Source organism: Sinohyriopsis cumingii, unplaced genomic scaffold (genome assembly GCF_028554795.1).
Source record: "Sinohyriopsis cumingii isolate HCF-2022 unplaced genomic scaffold, ASM2855479v2 utg000957l, whole genome shotgun sequence".
NCBI classification, from domain to species: domain Eukaryota; kingdom Metazoa; phylum Mollusca; class Bivalvia; order Unionida; family Unionidae; genus Sinohyriopsis; species Sinohyriopsis cumingii.
In genome coordinates, this window is record NW_028315947.1 from 1557501 (window position 1) to 1563537 (window position 6037).

At 35.8% G+C, this 6037-nt stretch overlaps 1 pseudogene across 1 annotated transcript in view; it reads left to right on the forward strand.

Moving 5' to 3' along the window:
* LOC149772958 (beta-1,3-galactosyl-O-glycosyl-glycoprotein beta-1,6-N-acetylglucosaminyltransferase 4-like) overlaps positions 1-2671 on the forward strand; it is a 26702-nt pseudogene extending 24031 nt beyond the window's left edge. Inside the window, exons 3-4 of the transcript XR_016417518.1 lie at positions 1-150; positions 2100-2671. The exon at positions 1-150 is cut by the window's left edge and continues 77 nt beyond it. The product of XR_016417518.1 is annotated as a beta-1,3-galactosyl-O-glycosyl-glycoprotein beta-1,6-N-acetylglucosaminyltransferase 4-like (transcript). The remainder of the gene's footprint in view (positions 151-2099) is intronic.
* The last annotated feature ends 3366 nt before the right edge of the window (positions 2672-6037 follow it).

The following is a 6037-nucleotide window of genomic DNA, read 5'->3' on the forward strand; positions in this document are numbered from 1 at the left end:
TGGCAAACAGAGACTTCGTCGATTTCCTTGTAAATAATCACATAGCACATGATGTCTACAACTGGACCAAAAATACCATAATTCCAGATGAGATTTTCTTTAATACCATAAACCATAATTCCCAGCTTGGGGTCAGAGGGCAATATAATGGTAAGTTGTTTAATGACAGTTGTCAGTTCAAACTCATGTAGCGTGACCTATGCAGTACATGCTTGAAAATGAAGAACTTTGGTCCTGCTTTCTTCTATCGTACTGAAATTATTTTATAATACTGGGCCTTACTTATGTTATTCCATATGTATACTGTCCTTGTTACAGGTTGAATAATGTTATATTACAGAGTAAATGCAGATGTTTATATGTAACATCTGATTTTCTGAGCCTATCAGAATTTTCTTGACCTACTGGTAAAGTAGCAGATGAATCTGGAAAATATTTTAAAAAAATAAATAAAATGTTGATGATAGGCGGAAATGTACCAATGAAATTCAACTTTTCTTCGTTAGTTTGCATCGATGCGTGCGTTTTGATAATTTCTGTTATCATTATTCCACTCCGACAGTCTTTACACACACATTATCCTCTACTACTTTTTAAGGTGATGGAATATTCATTCAATAAAATGCTCGAATATTTGTAAAAGATAAAACCCATAAAACAATGTATACAACACATTAAAAGTGACTTCTTTAAATTTTGTCATTTGGAAGTCCATTTATATAAAGATGTTTCATGGACATAATTTCATTCAGAATTGTCGATGTTCATCGTGTCTTTACTTTCACCGAGCTCTTTCGGTGTTCATCATGCCTTTAGTGTCATTCAGCGTTGTCTATGTTCATCGTGTCTTTAATGTCATTTAGCATTGTCGATGTTCATTGTGTCATATTGTCATTCAGCATTATCGATGTTCATCGTGTCATAATGTCTTTCAGCATTGTCTATGTTCATCGTGTCATAATATCATTCAGCATTGTCTATGTTCATCGTGTCATAATGTCATTCAGCATTGTCTATGTTCATCGTGTCATAATGTCATTCAGCATTGTCTATGTTCATCGTGTCATAATGTCATTCAGCATTGTCTATATTCATCGTGTCATAATGTCATTCAGCATTGTCTATGTTTATCAAGTCTTTATTGTCATTCAGCATTGTCGATGTTTATCAAGTCTTTAAGGTCATTCAGCATTATCGATGTTCATCATGCCTTTAATGTCATTCAGCATTGTCTATGTTCATCGTGTCATAATGTCATTCCGCATTGTCTATGTTTATCAAGTCTTTAATGTCATTCAGCATGGTCGATGTTTATCAAGTCTTTACGGTAATTCAGCATTGTCTATGTTTATCAAGTCTTTAAGGTCATTCAGCATTATCGATGTTCATCGTGTCTTCAGTGTCATTCAGCATGGTCAACGTTCATCGTGTCATAATGTCATTTAGCATTGTCGAAGTTCATCAAGTCTTTGATGTCATTCAGCATTGTCGATTTTCGTCGTGTCTTCAGTGTCATTCAGCACTGACGAGGTTCATGATTTAATATCGTTGAGTACTGTCCGTGTTCAGCGTGTATTTCATGTCACTGAGTGTTTTCGATGCTCATCGTGTCTTTAAGTTAATTGAGCTTGGTCGGTGTTCATCAAGTCTTTAATGTCATTGAGCATTGTCGATGTTCATCGTGTCTTTAATGTCATTGAGCATTGTCGATGTTCATGAAGTCTTTAATGTCATTGAGCATTGTCGATGTTCATGAAGTCTTTAATGTCATTGAGCATTGTCGATGTTCATCGTGTCTTTAATGTCATTGAGCATTGTCGATATTCATCGTGTCTTTAATGTCATTGAGCATTGTCGATGTTCATCGTGTCTTTAATGTCATTCAGCATTGTCGATGTTCATCCTTTTCCTACACTAATTCCCATATCACCGAGGCACTGAGGCCCTTGACTGCATAAATACATTAGTGTCATTTGATGCAGACAACTGCGCTCGAAAATGTAAGTCTCTGCATCTTTGCTTAATCTTGAAGGGAATCGACTTTTAAAAGGGAACATCGCTTTTTATTTTATTTTCTCTTTTCTTGTTGCACAATGCAGCATCAGTACCACCTAATGAAGAAATGTACTTCAGCAGAATCAAAATATGGACATATAGCCTTGGAGTTGACTGCCACGGGAAGATTGATCGTGGTATATGCATATTTGGCATAGGAGATCTTCCGCTACTGAAGACAAAAAGGAATTCATCTTCAACAAATTCCATTGGGACTTCCAGAGTTTTACCCTAGACTGTATTGAAGAGCTCTATTTTAATACAACTAGAGATGAATACTTAGGTATCAAGAACTTTAACACGTCTGTTTATGAAAAGGCATTGTTTGTGAAATATAAAATCCAATAAATTGAGAGTATTGAAACAGTTTACAAATATAAAATCTCTTTCACCATTGGTAAATTTCATACTCGGTCATCACGTGGTAGGGGTGAGTATTGCCAGGGTAAAAATGTGTTGCAATTTTCTTGCAATATGGCATTTTTCTATTGTGATAAGTATCAATACGTATTGGTCATTGAATGCATTTATGACTTGAATGTTGATTTCGCATATTTTGTACTGAAATGATGAGCAATTTCCTTGCATTTAATAAATTATGAAGAAGAAAATGAAACCATCTTGCTTTCAATTCCACCAAAACACCCAGTAACTGTAATAATCACTAGTTAGGAAACATTAGATATATCAACATGTGAAAACGTCTACAAGCAAGAAACAAAAATACTGGAAAAGAGTTATAGAATTATTTTGCCTGATTAGAATGCCTTTAAATCAAACTGATCTAAAAATTCATTTCTTGCAGTACAATCATGACAAGGGATAAACACAAGAACAACTACACATAATCAGAAATTATCACATTGATAAATATCCTACTTTGACTAGGAAAATAAATAATATAGTAAATTAATAGTATCAGTGATTCCAAACTTTTCTTGGTTTGAACCTGAGAGACTAATTACTTATCAGGCAGCAGAAATAAAATCACAGAAGAACCTAATTTGGCTGACTAGAAACTATAGTTATATGACTAACAAGATTAAACTAATAATATAATTTGATCATTGATGCAAACTCCTTGTTTTCATCTATAACTTGCCAACACTGTCAAACTATAAATTTCTCCAGTAAAGGAAATAACACAAAATATTGAATATTACTAGATTAAAGAACGTCTTTTACAACTTGGCAAAATTTGAAGATGTCAGACTATTTAGCTGTGTTTGAAACAGTGGATTAGCAAATTAATATTTATCTAGAGAAACTTGTTTATTTGTCCTAGCCCTCTTAAGTGAATCCATCAAAGTCCAGAGTTCATTGTGTTTACAAAGGAGACATTAAGATATAGGTATTTTCTTTTTCAGAAACAGTAGCATATCAACATTATCTGCATTGTTTGCTACCCTTTAGCTTGAGACAATACTGAAGACACTTTCAGAAGGGACATATGTTGCTAGTATGCAGAGCAACTCTCTTGCATAATAGGATTACACAAGAAACTGATGTTGATGAACTCGCCACCATTGTAATGGGTTCTGGACAAGAGAAATGGACTCCTGATCCTTGCAGCTCTCAATTTCTTCAGTTACTTTTTTGATAACAGTCTTAGTATTTTTGTCTTCACTTTCACAACATATACATCTCCAAAAATGGAAGCAAGACCAGCATTAGTTATCTTTGGAGACAAAGAACTTGAATCCGTTAGAGCAATGCAAGCATCAGGAGCTGTAGATAAGACAGAAACAGGGTCAACAGTAGATAATGTGGTTGAATCAGAAGCATCTCCATCAGTCTTTATTCTGTGACTTTATGGGTGAGATGTAGTTGTGCTGATATACTCAGCTGACAAAGCTGGTAGTGCAGGAGGAGGTGGATCATCAGTAGCCGAATCATGTTGGCATACGTGTTTAACATTTTTTGGCTGATTTTTTTTTCGTAAGAAACAGATGCAGCCAGAGCAAAGCGGTGGAAGACTTCGAATCAAATGCTGTTAGCCAGAAAAGGGAGCTTTTTGAACCTGGGTCCAGAGCAGTTGCTATCTGGGGGAAATCCTTGTTTCCTTCATATCTGGTGAAAAGATCATTCACACTAGTTGCTTTCATTAATTTAACCAATGTTGCATCATGATGGGACGGTGCCATAAGTGTAGTCAACAGTTGATTCTGCAGTGGAAACTGCGCACCTCTTTGCTGGTTAGGGCAGCAATACAGCTGGTGGTAGTTGCAGAAAACTTTCAATCATGTCAGTTGCTGAGTTCCATCGGTTACAAACATCTTGACTTAGTTTGTGTTTTGGTATGTTTAAGAGCTCAATTTTGTCTCTGAGTATTCATGCAGTAACTTCACTGCTATGCCCAAAGCTGACGATTCTTCTGATCTTGCTATGAAGTATGTTAACATCTTTGATTTTCATGCCTTTCTAGGCAGCTAAATTTAAATGTGTGCATAGCAACCATCCTGCTTCTGATGCTGCGAAAGTCATGTTTGAAGCACTGTCAGTTACCAGTTAATGCAACGTACGTCTTCCTTGACTTGAAAATACATATCTGGAATACTTTTCTCAGAGGAGACCTGTCTAGATGGCACGACATATCGTGGATCAAGCACCATGTTTAAAGTCCTTTGTTTGATACAACACTGTACGGCCGCAAATCGTGAGCGACGAATTTAAGTGACTATAATTTGTTCTTAGCCTAACACGAGAGTATTAGTAACATGGAGTGTTTTGTTTATCGCGGTTCAAGTAGGCTTTAAATTATGTGTTGAAGGGCTGTTTCTTTCTTCAACGGGTAACAAGTTCCGTATTCGAATTGTAGATGGTAGAAATGAATCATAAAAAAATTCGATCTACACATTGTAGGTCGAAGACCATTTGAACATCGAATGGAGTAGGTATCATGTTCTATAAATACAGGTCGAATCAAATCTTGAAGACATGATGGAGCCAGTCCGCAGTAAATTTTTAATAGGTGAAGCAGTATATGCTTGTAACAGCTGGAGTTTAGAATTTCCTGGCTGGTTTCATTGCAAAAGTATGAAGGAGATGCACGTTTGGTTATTATTATATTCTCATCATCTGAACCTTTATAGTTTTCTTGTAATCCTTTATTGTGCTTTGTGCAATTGAACCAGATGTGATCGGCGTAGTAAAAAATTGGAACAATATAAGCGTTGTGCATTTTTTTGCAATGATAATCGATCTAGTTCAAGTTTGAGACTTTCTTAACAATCCACTTTCTCCAAGGTTTTGTCTGAACAATGTTTGCCAAACCAGACATAACAAATCGGATGAAGACTTTCGGCAAACTTAAATGACTCGATACAACCGAATCCAGTTAAATAAAAATCCGGTAATGTTCCGTTTAGCGATACTCTGGTCATTTCGTATGTGGAATGACCAAATCGATCAAAATACTGTGAACACTCTCCCATACCACGAAAACTTCCGTGATAACATGCAACCATATCAACTGAAATAACATCTCTATAATCGTATTTAGTATTCCATAATTCACCGTGTCCGTATTCAACACAACTGCTTTGTATTTCTTCAAGAAAATCAATCGTGTTGGTTTCCACGAATTTTTCTCTCTAGCCAAATGAGCAACAACTGACGGAACGGTAAACCAATTACTCAGCAATTGTTCAGCCCTGACATTGTCAGGGTCATGGGTATATTTCAACGCAAGATTTTTCATTTCTTCGTGGAAAGATTCTGTACGATAAATAACGCCATTAGGTCGTACCTACTGATTATAATTTCCATTATCTAAACTTTGAAATAACCACAGTGATACAGGATCATTCTTACTTATTCCGTTAATAAAATAAAATATATCATCGATATGAAATTTAACAGTTCGATTTCGTGGAAATGTTGTTACTGCAGTGGTCCACGCATGTGCATTAGGATCAGTGATTTCGATCGAAGCTCCTTTCGATTTATACTTTGATTCGTATGAAATCTCTCTTGTTATTGT